A 15,522-nucleotide genomic window follows, 5' to 3' on the forward strand; every position below is an offset into this window, starting at 1 on the left:
TCTGGTTGAGTTTATTCTTTATCATTCCCCACTAAAATGTACTCCATGAGAGCAGAAGCTTTTTCCGTTGTGTGGAGTGCTATCCCTGCACCCACTATGTATCCTTCAGGTCTAGTTAAGAAATAAAGCCTGGCACGGTGGCTGATGTCTGTAATCCCAGCACTTTGGAAGGCCGAAGAGGACGGATCACTCGAGGTCAGGAGTTCAAGACCAGCCTGGCCAACATGGTGAAACCCCGTCTCCGGTAAAAATACAAAAATTAGCTGGACGTGGTCACAGCGGGCGTCTGTAATTTCAGCTATTTGGGACGCTGAGGCAGGAGAATCGCTTGAACCCGGGAGGCAGAGGTTGCAGTGAGCCGAGATCACGCCACCGCACTCCAGCCTTGGCGACGGAGCAAGACTCTGTCTCAAAAAAAAAAAAGAAAAGAAAGAATAAGACTAGGTATTTCAACTAGGCACAACATAGTAACTCAGAGGTAATAACTACTGGGAAGTAGCTACCACCTTGTGGGGCTGGAAGAACGAAAAGAGGTTGAGACCACTAAGGAAAGGCACCCTGGAGTGCTAAAGAGGACACGCTGCAGCTGGACTAGTACTTATTTATGTAAGGGACAGTGAGACATTCTGGAATGCATGAAGAGAACAAACAGAGATGGGACTCAACTGCCATTGTTGGAGTGACCTGATAGGAAGAACAAAATTTAGAAAGTAGCCCTTGCTTCTCTCCTCTTGCTTTCTAGTCTCTTTCTGGTTCCTCTTATTGACAGAACACAAGAGGAAGCCAGTGGGTAAAGGTGTTTGGGAAATGTCATTTGCAGGTGCCCAGCCCCAATGTTACAAAACAAAGTATATGAGGATGATTTTAAAGCTGAGAGGGAATGGATTAATAGGAACACAGCTTTGAACAAAGTAGGACTCAAGAGCAGCACATTAATTATCAGTCTTGTTCATTACTATTTGAGTTAGGGGCTCATCTTGACTGTAAATATCAGCCTGTCTTCTTCACTTCTTGTTTCTCTTTTTACCCCTTCCTGCATCTGGTAGTTTGGATGACTTAGATCCAGTCAACAGGACTGGAAGCAAGAGAAAAGGTTCAATGCAATGAGATTGAGGGGGTAGTTTTTTGTTAGCTTTTTGTTTCCTTTCTTTTTTCATACGGAGTGTTATTGGTGGCAACCTGGTGGTAAGCCATTCCAGAAGAATGGTAAAAGATAACCAAGTCAGTAATTGATAATTAGATTCTATACCTTCCACACCCCTAGTACAACCCTCCACCCACTCTTTCTTCTCTTAGCACTCTAAAACTGGTAAGTTTCTTGACTCTGGTGTTTTTAAAACAAAGACAAATGCCAAGCATATCTGAAAAAACATTTGAAAATGCTACCAGCTCTATCTCCAATTGGTATCTAGGGCGGGAGGGGAGATGAGAAGAATTTTGGAGAATTTAAGTCTTAATAAAAATCACTGTTTTGTAACTGAACATGGTTCTATTAAGCAGCAATTATCCGTTCTGTTCCATCAAAGCAATTTCCTTAGATTTTTTCTTTTTTCCTTACCAGACATATTGTACTCTTTTCTACAGAGAAAGCGGAGTAAGAACAGGGATTTGCCAACTTCCTTCGTTGTCTTACTCATTTTGGGTCAACAAGAAGAAAAATGGCAAAACAGATGCGTTGCCCCCTCTGAGGTTCGAACTCAGGACCTTCAGATTATGAGACTGACGCGCTGCCTACTGCGCTAAGGAGGCAACTGTCGGCTTTGTGTAAGCAAGGGCTCTACCAACGTGATTATGAGGACTATTAATAAGGTTTTAAGTTCTCTGAATTATAGTGTTTCAAAATAAGGTGGAAATATGATTTAATTCACTTCTAAAACACTTTGGATGACAACACTACGTAGTACAAGGCAGGGGCCAACTACTAAACCAACCTCGTTCTCCCACAGCCATTCCTAAAAAGACTTCAAGGGCTGCGAAGGCAATTGAGTCCAGACTTTGCAAAAGTCCTTCCTGTACGGGGCCCTGGATTTCTCATCTCATTTCTGGGCCAGGAACGAGCAGTCTTTCCCTCTATGATTCGGGCTTTCGTAGACGTATCGCCTCTGAAACGAAGACAAGACAAATAATAATGAGTGCACTCTTCGCCTCCCTTGTGAAGTTCCGTGGAGACACTCGGTCCCCTGAAAAGGACGAAGGGCTAGGGGAGGAGGTCTCAGGATTTTTCCACGCTTTTCTTGGAAGCAACAGCCTCAAACCAAACGGTTGGACTTGCTTATTCCTGAAGTCTAGAGGCTTACTTCCTGGAGTCCAAGTGGATGTGGAGCCCATGGCGTCCTCTGGCGCTCTCAGTCTCTTCGACCCCTTTTCATTGTGTTGATGACAAATGGGGCAAGATTCCCTTCCTGCACCAACTGCAGCATCCTGTCCGGGATCCATCTGGGAGCTGCAAGGAAGCAAAGTGTTGGGGATCGGGGATTCTCGGGCTGTGCTGAGAAGTAAGGAATGCTGAAGAAGGGGCCCGAGGGTAGGATTTATAGCGATGTGGGAATGGGAATGAAAGGACTGGAACGGGGTGACAGTCACTTGGGTGAAAGTGCAAGCGATGACACAACCTGCGGGCGGTAGCGTGGCCGAGCGGTCTAAGGCGCTGGATTAAGGCTCCAGTCTCTTCGGGGGCGTGGGTTCGATTCCCACCGCTGCCAGAGTGAGTTTCTTTTCTGACCCAGGAGAGGTCCATTTTCAAGCCTTGTGTGGGCAGTTCTCACTGCCTCCTAAGTGAGGCAGGTTCCTCTTCTGTTTCCCAAGGGGCCACCGATAACACCCATATATACAGTCCCCCAAACAGTGCCCAACTGTTTCTCTATTTAGGAGCTCAGAAATCTCTTACCCTAGTTATTCCTTTCAGTGGCCTTCATATGTTTTCATTCACTTTGCAAGATTTGTGAACCAATCATGGGCAATTCTAACGAAAAAGTACAACCTTCTTAACTCCAGACTCAAGAATAAATAAGCCACGCACGCTCATCTGCCCTATTTTCCATTGTCTTCTCCAAGGATAAATGTGCTAAGGCTGAAAAAACAAACGAACCAACAAACGAAACAGTCACCAGACACCTAGAGCCTTTCCCCCTTCACCTATCCTCAGAGAGCAGTTTAAGGCCCTTAAGGCCCTTAGTTGAACACAGTTGAAGAGTTAGCTTTTAAGATTCTGATATTATCTTAAACAGTAACCATTTTTTATTTTCTTTTTCCTTTTCCTTTTCCTTTTTCTTTTTTTTAAAGAAATAAGGTGGAGGCTCATAGAATAAAAAGAATGACACCTGTTTTAGGGAAGAAGGACTTGATCCGTTATTTACCTGGATCTGGAGCAGTTTAGACCATCTTTTAAGGCTAGGAGACTCGAGGAAATAGAATGGAGAGTTTGTGTGTGCAGGGAGGTGGGTAGATGCTTAGGAGCACTTTACAGTCATCTAGCCAGAAGTCTTTTAATTTCACTGCTTCCTTCCTCACCTTCCAAAAGATGTATCCAATACATACTAATTGAGCAGATATTTTGTAACAGGCACCTTGCTTGGTTGGAGATACAACGAAAGGATGAATACGAGCAAATGATTCCAGGGTTTCTTAGCAATTCAGTCTTGAGAGACTAGAGAGGCACATTAAGTATAATTGACCTAGGCCGGGCGCAGTGGCTCACGCCTGTAATCCCAGCACTTTGGGAGGCTGAAACGGGCGGATCACGAGGTTAGGAGATCGTAGACCATCCTGGCTAACACGGTGAAACCACGTCTCTACTAACAATACAAAAAATTAGCCGGACGTGGTGGCAGACGCCTGTAGTCCCAGCAACTCGGGAGGCTGAGCCAGGAGAATGGGGTGAACCCGGGAGGTGGAGCTTGCAGTGAGCTGAAATTGCGCCACTGCACTCCACCCTGTACGAAAGAGCGAGACTCCGCCTCAAGAAAAAAAAAAAAAGCATAATTGACCAATAATTAATATTAAGATTGACTAAAGTAGTAATTTATACCTGAGTATTTCTTCCAAACATGCTACGTATATATGTGGTCTATTTGTTTTATGTTGTTCTTACAGTTACTAGATAAATAACCATGTTATCTTAATAAAGTTAAGATTTGAAAAAATAAATGACTACGTCCAGCACTATAACATCCTCGTTTGGTCATCCATACTAAAGGACACCTATTTGTGGGGCCATCTGGACGCTAAGATGTCCACCTGGGAGCCGGGACCTGGAAAGATGAAAGAAGATAGGAGGAAGATAGGAGGAGGAGGAGGAGTTCCCTTTTGAACTTGTAAAATTTAGCCTAGCGAATGAAGGCAAAAAAGAAGTCTAAAGTCTCCCAAAAGTCTAAGTTGGGCTGTCCCACTGAGTATTCATTTATTCGTTCATTCATTCACTCATTCTTTCATTTATGCACTCACGCAACAAACATTGATTGAGCTTCTACAAAGTAGCAGACCGTGGGCTATCAAAGAGGAGTGAGACTCAGTCCTGCACTTAAGGCATTTTGCAGGAATGCGGGAGACAGATTTTAAAAATTCAAGCCCATGGTTACAACTGAGGGGCAGTGCCAAGATACTCGGAGGTTGTTCTAGAGGCATCTGTAGGTATCGTACGATGAATAAATGAGACTGTAGAAAGTAGATAGTATATTTTGCTTTTCTCTCTTTTCTCCCTTTCAAACCGCGAGACTAAAATTCAATTTATCTTTTCGTGGGCTGGAAACGGAAGAAAAATCTCCAGGAATAACCATATTCCCAGATCAGTATACTGCGCTGCCCCGAAGGATGGAAAGAAACCTGGGAGAAAGGCGCAGTGGAAACAGTGTGTGAGCCCTCTCTCTCCCATCCCTGTGTTTGGCACTCCAAAACAAAAAACTGCCCCTGCAAAATTACTTTAAATCAATTAGTAAGTAGAAGAAAAGAGAGATCCCAGGTGGATCGAATATCCGGCCCTGGCTAAGGAGGGTTCCATGGTGTAATGGTTAGCACTCTGGACTCTGAATCCAGCGATCCGAGTTCAAATCTCGGTGGAACCTTTCATATTTCTCTCTTTTTGCCCTGCTTCCGGTAACTTGAGCGTGAACCTTGCTGCTTTCAATTTCAGTTTCATCACTTTGATTTTTGATGGTGTCTGGCCGTGAGGAAAAACATGTAATCTGCAGTCCCAATAACCTATGAGCTCAGGACCAGTATGTAATAATGGAGTCTGTATACATGTCTTTCTACTCCTACCTAGTCTGGTTTCCCCCCAGGACGCCTCTGGGTGAGTGCTCATGTAGTAAATAAATGCGCCTTTTAAGGAACCAACCAAAGCAGAGCAAAACGTGATTCACTATTAAACAGCGAACAAGGCTAAAAAGGAAGGGGATAGACCTCATTGAGAGTGTATCATTTTAGTTAGGATAGAAAAAGTAGAGAGAATGAAAACACAGAAATGGCTGAGAAAGTAGAGTGGAGGGAGAATAAAATACATGTGTCAGAAGTGGGATTCGAACCCACGCCTCCATTGGAGACCAGAATCCTCAACACGGGGAAGCCAAGCTTGAGTCTGGCGCCTTAGACCACTCGGCCATCCTGACACCTGGGACAGTTGCGCTCGCAAATCAATATCATCTTTAATTGTAATGAATGTGTAACCAGTGTAAGTCATTACTACGTTCGCGGTTTAATGAAAGAAATGGAAAAGGAAATTCCTACAAGTTAACAAAACGTTCTATCTAAATGGAATCAGGAACAGTAACTCAACTCGCGAGGCTCTCCTCCCAATTCAGGCTAGAATTCAGCGTTTCTCGCCCCTCGCCCCCTTCTACACTTCCCTGCACGTCCCGGGTACGGGGCGCTAGCATCGTAACAACCCAGCCGCGACTCTCCCCTGAACGAGAAAGAACACATAGCATGACAAGAAAAAACTCACATCCAGCACAAGAAACAACATATAGCACGGGGGCTGTTCCTGAGATGCTGCTTAGCAAACCAAAGAGCTCAGCAGGGAAGAAATGAGTGAGCCAATGTAGACCGGAAGTGAAGCAGGAGAGTTAGTGGAGACTGGGGGATGAATGGAGTCTTGAACATGAAGAATGACTGTCGATGTGAGTAACGAGAGTCAGGAGTTGAAGGAGGGTGAAGTGCAGGGGTGCAAAACCAGATTAGCATGAAGGAAATGTCAGCACAGAGACGAAATCCCCAAATATCTTCCCTCACCACATTCCCAGTAGTCAAACAGGCTCATCTCCCCGCCCACTACCTCTCCCAGGAGGTTGAAGGAGTATGTCAAGGGAAACTGAGATAAAGTTTTCCAGACATAAAGACAGACAGACGAGATATCCAAGTCAGTTTACGAGGAGAAAATAAAAATTAAATCAACGACAAACACTGGTATTTCAGGGTCTCCCAAAGAAACGGCTGGGTCTCCATAGAATTCCCAAAGACTCTCCAGTCTACAGGCTTGGCCCAGGTCCACAGAGCTTCCAGAATCGGGTGTTTTGTGCCTTACTTAAAATATGTACGACAACCAAGGATAATCAGATGGTTGTGAAAACATTTCTACAATAAGACAAGGATGAATACCAACAGAAGGGGGCAGGAAGAACCTAAGAGGAAACAAATACAGTGGAGGAACCTGGATTTTTGTTTGTTTGTTTTTGTTTTTGAGACAGACTCTCGCTCTGTCGCCCAGGCTGGAGTGCAGTGCCGCGATCTCAGCTCATTGCAAGCTCCGCCTCCAGGGTTCACGCCATTCTCCTGCCTCAGCCTCCCGAGTAGCTGGGACTACAGGCGCCCGCCACCACGCCCGGCTAATTTTTTTATATTTTTAGTAGAGACGGGGTGTCACCATGTTAGCCAGGATGGTCTCGATCTCCTGACCTCGTTATCCACCCGCCTCGGCCTCCCAAAGTGCTGGGATAACAGGCGTGAGCCACCGCGCCGGCCGGAACCTGGATTTTTAAAAAATTACAATTAATCCTTGGGAAAGTAAGAGAAGATACGCTGCGCTCGTGAAACAAAAAGGAGGGGGGAGCTCTTAATATTATTAATAATATTATAATGGCCGGAGTTTTAAACTTTTCTCTTTTTTTTTTTTTTTTTTTGTATTCTTGAGACGGAGTTTGGCTCTTATTGCCCAGACTAGAGGGCAATGGCGCAATCTCGGCTCATATCAACCTCCGCCTCCCAGGTTCAACAGATTATCCTGCCTTCGGAGTACCTGGGATTACAGGCATGCGCCACCACGCCCGGCTAGTTTTATGTTTTTAGTTAAGACGGGGTTTCTCCATTTTGGTCAGGCTTATACTCTAAAGGCTTGTGCACTTTATGTATATTTTACTTCAATAAATTAACAATATGAGACAGTTTATAATTTAATGTCAATTAAATGCTCTACAGCATAAGCTCTAAAAATGTTTGATATAGTTTGGATATTTGTCCCCACTCAAATTGGGTATTTGTCTCATATTGAGATGTAATCCCCAATATTGGAGGTGGGGTCTGGTGGGGCCTCCTTCCTCCATTCTCGCCAGGCGACGTACCTGCTCCCCCTTTGTCTTCCGCCATGATTGGAAGTTTCCTAGGCCAGGCGCAGTGGCTCAAGCTTGTAATCCCAGCACTTTGGGAGGCTGAGGCAGGTGGATCACTTGAGGTCAGGAGTTCGAGACCAGCCTGATCAACATGGTGAAACCGGTCTCTACTAAAAAAATACAAAATTAGCCAGCTGTGGTGTAAGCCAAGACAGCGCCATTGCACTCCAGCCTGCGCAACAAGAGCGAAACCCCGTCTTGGAAAAAAAAAACACACACACAGAAGTTTCCCAAGGTCTCTGCAGAAGCAGCTGCCACTATGCTTCCTGTACAACTGGCAGAATCATGAACCAATTAACACTCTTTTCTTATAAATTACGCAGTCTCAGGTGTTTCTTTTGTTTTGTTTTGTTTTGTTTTGAGACAGAGTCTCTCTCTGTGTTGCCAAGGCTGGAGTACAGTGACACAATCTTGGCTCACTGCAACCTCCGCCTCCCAGGTTCCAGCGATTCTCCTGCCTTAGCTTCCCAAGTAGCTGGGATTACAGGCACGTGCCACCACACACGGCTAACTTTTTATATTTTTAGTAGAGACGGCGTTTCACTATGTTGGCCACGCTGGTCTCAAACTCTGACTTCAAGTGATCCGCCCACCTCAGCCTCCCAAAGTGCTGGGATTACAGGCGTGAGCCACCGCACCTGGCCCTCAGGTATTTCTTTATAGCAGTGCAGGCACAGCCTAATACAATGTTCAAAAGGGAAAAATTGCTGTGACCTGGGAAGATGGGAAAAGTTTTATGAGAGGCTGATCTGGTGGGAGTGGTCACGTGGAAGGAAAGCCGAGGCACCTGCTTATTCAAGGAGTTTAGCCCAGAAAGGGAAGAGAAATAGTTCCAGAGCTCACAAAAACATTGAAATCTTCCTCAGGCCCAACATCTCTAGGTCCTTCAATTATTTCTCCCTTGCGGTTAGGGATGCCATTCCCACTCACTGTGTTATTCTTTCTCATAGCATCCTGTCTCGTCCTTCATAGCACTTGTCACAATTAGTAACCACATATTGATTTGATTAATAACTGAATGCCAGTCCTTGTTCTGATTATTTCATACTGTATAACAAACTGCCCAACAGGTAGGGCTCACTGGGATGATTTTTCTGTTACACCTGGCACTGACTAGTGACTCAGAATGTATCCATTTGGCAATTGGGCTGCTCTTCATTGACAATCCTCATGCTTTTGTCAGGGAATGGCTGGAAGGATGGCCTCAGTGAGCCCACTCCCCTTTTATGGAGTCGCATAGTAGAGTAGTTGGACATCATTATGGACCAAGTTGTGTCCACTCTGCCCACCACATACACACAGCTCCCAACTCCTGTTTTGGAATTTTAACCCCCAATGTGACTATACTTGAGGACAATTTTTTTTTTCTTCAGAGTTTTGCTCTGTTGCCCAGGCTGGAGTGCAGTGGCACAATCTTGGCTCACTGCAACCTCCGCCTCCTAGGTTCAAGCGATTCTCCTGTCTCAGCCTCCTGAGTAGCTGGGATTACAGGTACCTGCCACCACACCCAGCTAATTTTTCTATTTTTAGTAGAGACAGACTTTTGCCATGTTGGCCAAGCTGGTCTTGAACTCCTAGCCCCAAGTGATACACCTGCCTCAGCCTCCCAAGTAACTGGGATTACGGGCACGTGCCACCACACCCAGCTAATTTTGTATTTTTAGTAGAGACGTGGTTTCTCCATGTTGGTTAGGCTAGTCTTGAACTCCTGACCTCAGGTGATCTGCCCGCCTCGGCCTCCCAAAGTGCCGGGATTGCAGGTGTGAGCCACCGTGGCCTTTTTTTTTTAGACGAGGATCTCACTGTGTCCCCCAGGCTGGAGTGCAGTGGTGTGATCATAGCTCACTGCAGCCTCCAACTCCTGGGCTCAGGCAATCCTCCCACCTTAGCGTCCCAAGTAGCTGGAACTACAAGCATGTGCCATGATACCCAACTTACATATCTTGGTGATCCAATGTCATGTGCATATGAGATGTCTCTAAGATACTGACTATCTTGGAGACAGCTACCATCCCTGCCTCCATCCAGCCCCCAGTGGCCTGTCAGCTCCATAAGGGCAGGAATCTTGTCTAGTGTGTTTATCAGGTATAGTCTGCTCATATTCAAATGCCTGTGTCAAAATCAAGGAAATCCTCAATCCCTTGCTGTTTGAAAGAATGGGTCAGATTAGCTTTCCCTCCCACTGTCTTCAAAGATTTTATCCCCAGGAAATAGAATATAGCTAAATGTTGGGAAGCACACAACCAGTTCAAAAATAAATGATATTTAAACGACTAATGACAATTACATTTTTCAGTGGGTCTTGATGCATAGACTAGTGAGCATTATCTCAGTTCCCTTGCCATAGTAATTGGTTCAGGAATAGGTAGTATAACCAAACTTAAGCCAGTTGGCACATGAATTTCTCTATCCACAGGGATTAATCCAATCAATAAGAGCAAAACATAGGGCTTTGCTGGCTGGGAAAGACAAGTCATTGATGTTGTGATTGCAGAAATTTTTTAAAATTTATTTTGACATAATTGTAGATTCACATACAGTTATAGGATATAATTAAGATCCAGTGGCTGGGGGCGGTGGCTTGCTCCTGTAATCCTTGCACTTTGGGAGGCAGAGGCGGGAAGATTGCTTGAGGCGAGGAGTTCAAGATCAGCCTGACCAACATGGCAAAACCCCATCTCTACTAAAAATACAGAAATTAGTTGGGCATGGTGGCGGCACAAAGCCTGTAATCCCAGCTACTTGGGAGGCTGAGGCATGAGAATTGCTTGAACCCAGGAGGTGGAGGTTACAGTGAGCCAAGATCATGCCACTGCACTCCAGCCTGGGCGAAAGAGCAAGACTCTGTCTCCAAAAAATAAAATAAAATAAAAATAAAGATCCAGCATACTCTTCACTCAGTTTCTCCCAATGGTAACATCTTGCATAAATGTAGTACAATATCACACCAGGAAATTATTATTGATAAAATCCACCAATCTTACTCAGATTTCACCATTTTTACATACACTCATGTGTTCGTGTGTGCTTAGTTCTATGCAATTTTATTGCATGTGTAAATATCACAAAGGAACAACAAACATTACAGTCAAGATACAAAACTGTTCCATCACAAGGATCCCTCAGGGTACCCTTTTATAGCCACAGACACCTCCTTCCCTTCTCTTTCCCTAATGCCTAGCAACTACTCATCTGTTCTCTATCTCTATAGTCATTTCAAGAACGTTATGGGCTGGCCACAGTGGCTCACTCCTGTAATCCCAGCACTTTGGGAAGCCAAGGCGGGTGGATCATTTGAGGTCAAGAGTTGGACACTAGCCTGGCCAACATGGTGAAAACGTGTGTTTACTAAAAATACCAAAAAAAAATTAGCTGGGCATGGTGGTGCATGCCTTAATCCTAGCTACTCGGGAGGCTGACACAGGAGAATCACTTGAACACAGGAGGCAGAGGCTGCAGTGAGTCGAGATTGTCCCGCTGCACTCCAGCCTGAGCAACACAGTGAAACTGTCTCAAAAATAAATAAAATAAATAAATAAATAAATAAATATATAAATAAAAATAAGTAAATAAATGTTATTAATGGAATCATACAAATCATAACCTTCTGAGATTGACTCTTCTTACTCAGCATAATTCCCTTGAGATCTATCCAAGTTGTTGCCTATCTCAGTAGTTCATTCATTTTTATCGCTGGGTAGTATTTCACAATATGGATGTGCCACTGTTTAACTCTTCACCGTTTGAGGACGTTTGAATTCTTTCTAGGCTTGGCTATTATGAACAATGTTTTGTGCAGATTCTTAGGTGAACAAACATTTTTATTTCTCTGAGATAAATGCCCAGTGACATGCATACTTGAGACTCTACACTGCAGCAGCTGTTTGGCTACCTCATCAGAGAGATTCCACTCTGATGACCCAATATAAAGTAATAACCATCACTCTTCATCTTCCATATTCTGACTCATTTCACTTTATGGCATGTTTCATACCATGTATTTATTGCTTGGTTTGCTTATCATCCGTCTTTCCCTCTAAAAAGTAATTCCATGACCCCAGTAACCTTGTCTGTTTTGTTCCACACAGTGTCCTGGAATCTAGAAGACTGGCACATAGTTGAGACTCAACAAACATTTGTTGAATAAATTAATGAGTAAATAAATCTCAGACAGATTTCCCTATTAGTAGATTATTATTTCTCCTTCTCCTCTTCCTCCTTCTTTTTCTTCTTCTCTTTTTTCTTCTCCTTTCTTTTCTTCTTCTTCCTCCTCCTCTTCCTCTTCCTCTTCTTCTTCCTCCTCCTCCTCCTTCTTCTTTGCTTTTGTTTTTGGAAACTGCATAGCATTTCATTGTACACCTGCATAATATTTTCATTACCTTATCCCCTGTTGGAGCATATTGATGTTGGTCCCAGTATTTTACAAATCCAAACAATGTTGTAATGGCAATCCTTACATAATCAAACATCTCTGTCCAGACGGGAGAGAAGCAGAGTAGAAGGTTCTAAGAGTATGTACATTTAAATTTTTTTAGTGATTATCAAATTGCTTTTTTTTTTTTTTTTTTGAGATGAAGTTTCGCTCTTGTCACCCATGCTGGAGTGCAATGGTGTGATCTCAGCTCACTGCAACATCCGCCTCCCGGGTTCAAGCAATTCTCCTTCCTCAGGCTCCTGAGTAGCTGGGATTACAGGTGTGCACCACCACGCCTAGCTAATTTTGTATTTTTAGTAGAGACAGAGTTTCTCCATGTTGGTCAGGCTGGCCTCGAACCTGCAATTTCTCCTGTATCTTGTACTAAATTCTTTTTTTTTTTTTTTTCTTTTTTGGAGACGGGGTCTGGCTCTGTCACCCAGCCTGGAGTGCAGTGGTGGAATCTCAGCTAACTGCAACCTCTGCCTCCTGGGCTCAAGGGATCCTCCCATCTTAGCCTCCCGAGTAGCTGTGACCACAGGTGCATACCACCACACCCAGCTAATTTTTTGTATTTTTGGTAAAGACTGGGTTTCACCATGTTGCCCAGGCTGGTCTCAAACTCCTAAGCTCAAGCCATGGCCTCCCAAAGTGCTGAGATTACCCTGCATGAGCCACCGCACCTGGCCCTTATATTAACGTTAAATTCTTATTGATATTTCATCCTTTTCTCCATTTCCCATTCTGTCTCATCTATATGCTGGCTTTAAGCCAGCATATAGTATTCTTGTATTTATTACGATAATTTTTTATTTTTCCAGACTAAGGTTAGTGTCAGTTGGTGAAAGACAGATAAGAGAGAAGGAGATAGAAGAAGCAGAAATACTTTAGGCCTTATCAGGTCCCACTCAGTTTGCTGCTTGGAAGAAGAATGATCCAACGAGGGAGGGATCAACAGTGACATTTTAATGTCACAGGTAAGTGATGACTATCTGGGCCTGTGGTGTGGGGGAAAAAGATTTATGAAGACAGTTGTAGGTAAAGAAAGGCAGATTTATTAGACAAAGTAGAAAAATATGTTGCCAGGGAGACAACAGGCAGTATCAAGAGAAGAGAAGCTGACTACAAAGAAACAAACAATCGCTAGGGATTTTATACAATGGAACCTGGACTGACTGAAAACGCTAAGGTAGCAGGAAGCTTAACCCACATTCTTCTGTCAGCCAAGGTGCTTGATAAATTGAGGCAGTTGATGGTAAGCAGGAAGTTTGTGACTTATGTACAGTTGTCTGTGCAGGAGGGCCATGTGCCCTGGGCCATAAAAAAAGCAGACCTATCACTTAATTGCTTTATTTCTGCTTTCCCCTGGTCCCACCAGCCTGACTCCTTTTCCCTAATTAGGACTCCACATAAAATGCCTTCGAGATGTTAAGATGAACACTGAAAGTGTCCCTTGGATTTGGCCAATACTAGTAAAAGTCACTCGTTCCCTTAGGGCAGGGAGGTTTAAAGTGGGCAGGAAGGAATTCATTTTAAAACACTATATTTTATTTGATTTATTTTTTGAGACAGAATCTCACTCTTGTCGCTCAGGCTGGAGTGCAAAAGTGCAATCTTGGCTCTCTGCAACCTCTGCCTCCCAGGTTCAAGCGATTCTCCTGCCTCAGCCTCCCGAACAGCTGAGGTTACAGGCACACGACACCACGCATGGATAATTTTTGTATTTTTAGTAGGGACAGTGCTTCCCATGTTGGCCAGGCTAGTCTCCAACTCCTGACCTTAGGTGATCCGCCCACCTCAGCCTCCCAGAGTGCTGGGTTTACAGGTGTGAGCCACTGTGCCTGGCCTTAAAACAGTATATTTTATTAATAATCTTTTTTTTTTTTTGAGACAGTCTCACTCTGTTGCCCAAGCTGGAGTGCAGTGGTGCTATCTCGGCTTACCACAACCTTCGCCTCCCAGGTTCAAGAGATTCTCCTGCCTCAACCTCCTGAGTAGCTGGGACCACAGGTGTGTGCCATCATGCCCGGCTAATTTTTGTATTTTTAGTAGAGATGGGGTTTCACTGTATTGGCCAGGCCAGTCTTCATCTCCTGACCTCAGGATCCGCCCACCCCAGCCTCCCAAAGTGCTGGGATTACAGGCGTGAGTTACGGCACCTATTAATAAGAATTTGATTAGGCCTTTATACTAAAGAATTTGGGCCAGGCGCGGTGGCTCACTTTGTCTCAAAAAAAAAAAAAGTGACAGAATGAAAAGCATTTTCTTCTTTAAGAATTTTTAAGGGTGATTCTATTCCTTGAGGTGATATTGAAATCAGTTAAAAAGTACAAATAGAGAAACTAATGGGAAGGCTGCACAGTTACTGATTCTTTGAAAAATACTTGTAAACTGACACACTGGTGCAATAATATAGGTTAGGATTAGTAATAGAAATTAACATGAACAGGTAAGTTAAGCAAATCAAAATTCCATGAAATCTGGATGATGAAGGGAAGTCAGTAAACATTCAAGGAAGAGGGGCTGGGCATGGTAGCTCATGCTGTAATCCCCACATATAAAATATATATAATATATAATGTATATTATAATCCCCATATGTAATATATCATATATAATGTATATTTAATATATTTATATATTTATAATATATAATTTATAACACATTGATAATATATATCATATAGTATATATTATATATATACATATATTTATATATAAATTTCCAGAGGAAGCAGCCTGGGCCCCGAGGCCATGAAATCTTGTCTATATTTATATTTCATGTAAATATATTTATATATTAAATATATATTATATATTTTTAGATTATATATTTAATAAATATACTTAAATATAATTTAAAAATTAAATGCTTATAGTTAATATATAATATATAAAATTTATATATTAACTATAAATATTTCCTCCCACTCTGTTCTACCCAACTCATCTATTTTGTTTTACCTTTAAAAAATTTTTTTCCTTTTTTTTCTTTTTTGAGACAGAGCCTTGCTCTGTTGCCCAGGCTGGAGTGCAGTGGCCGGGTCTCGGCTCCCTGTAACCTCTGTCTCCCGCCCGGGCTCAAATGATTCTCCAGCCTCAGCCTCCGGAGTACTCGGAATTACAGGTGTGCACCACCATGCCTAGCGAGTTTCCATATTTTTGGTAGAGACGGGGTTTCACCATGTTGGTCAGGCTGGTCTTGAACTCCTGGGCTTAAGCAATCCGCCCACCTCAGCCTCCCAAAGTGATGGGATTACAGGCATGATGAGCCAAGGCACCCTGTCTGTTCTACTTTTCTTTATCCCCAGGTCACCTGCCTCCAGAGGTTATAAAGGGTTGGTAAGATAAACACAATCGATTCTGAAAAACAAAGCCAAACTCAAGGCTTGCATCCCGCAAGTAAGGGGGAAGATGAAGGGCAGCTTTATCTACCTATCTATATCTCTCATATTTCTGCACTGTATTGTAATGCTTATTAGTCCTTTTTGGAGTAAACGAGAGGAGACA

The 15,522-nt window shown here is 43.5% G+C and overlaps 4 non-coding genes across 4 annotated transcripts; 2 read left to right on the forward strand and 2 right to left on the reverse strand.

Annotated features, from left to right (window-relative positions):
* Positions 1 to 1,676: 1,676 nt before the first annotated feature.
* On the reverse strand, positions 1,677 to 1,749 carry TRNAM-CAU. The gene has a single exon. It is a non-coding gene; the product is annotated as a tRNA-Met (tRNA).
* Positions 1,750 to 2,620: 871 nt separating this feature from the next.
* On the forward strand, positions 2,621 to 2,702 carry TRNAL-AAG. The gene has a single exon. It is a non-coding gene; the product is annotated as a tRNA-Leu (tRNA).
* A 2,286-nt stretch (positions 2,703 to 4,988) lies between these two features.
* On the forward strand, positions 4,989 to 5,060 carry TRNAQ-CUG. The gene has a single exon. It is a non-coding gene; the product is annotated as a tRNA-Gln (tRNA).
* A 438-nt stretch (positions 5,061 to 5,498) lies between these two features.
* Positions 5,499 to 5,603, reverse strand: TRNAL-CAA. The gene is made up of 2 exons: positions 5,566 to 5,603; positions 5,499 to 5,543 (listed from the first exon to the last, which is right to left on the reverse strand). It is a non-coding gene; the product is annotated as a tRNA-Leu (tRNA).
* Between the last annotated feature and the right edge of the window lie 9,919 nt (positions 5,604 to 15,522).

The sequence above is a fragment of the Piliocolobus tephrosceles genome, chromosome 5 (assembly GCF_002776525.5).
Source record: "Piliocolobus tephrosceles isolate RC106 chromosome 5, ASM277652v3, whole genome shotgun sequence".
NCBI classification, from domain to species: Eukaryota; Metazoa; Chordata; class Mammalia; order Primates; family Cercopithecidae; genus Piliocolobus; species Piliocolobus tephrosceles.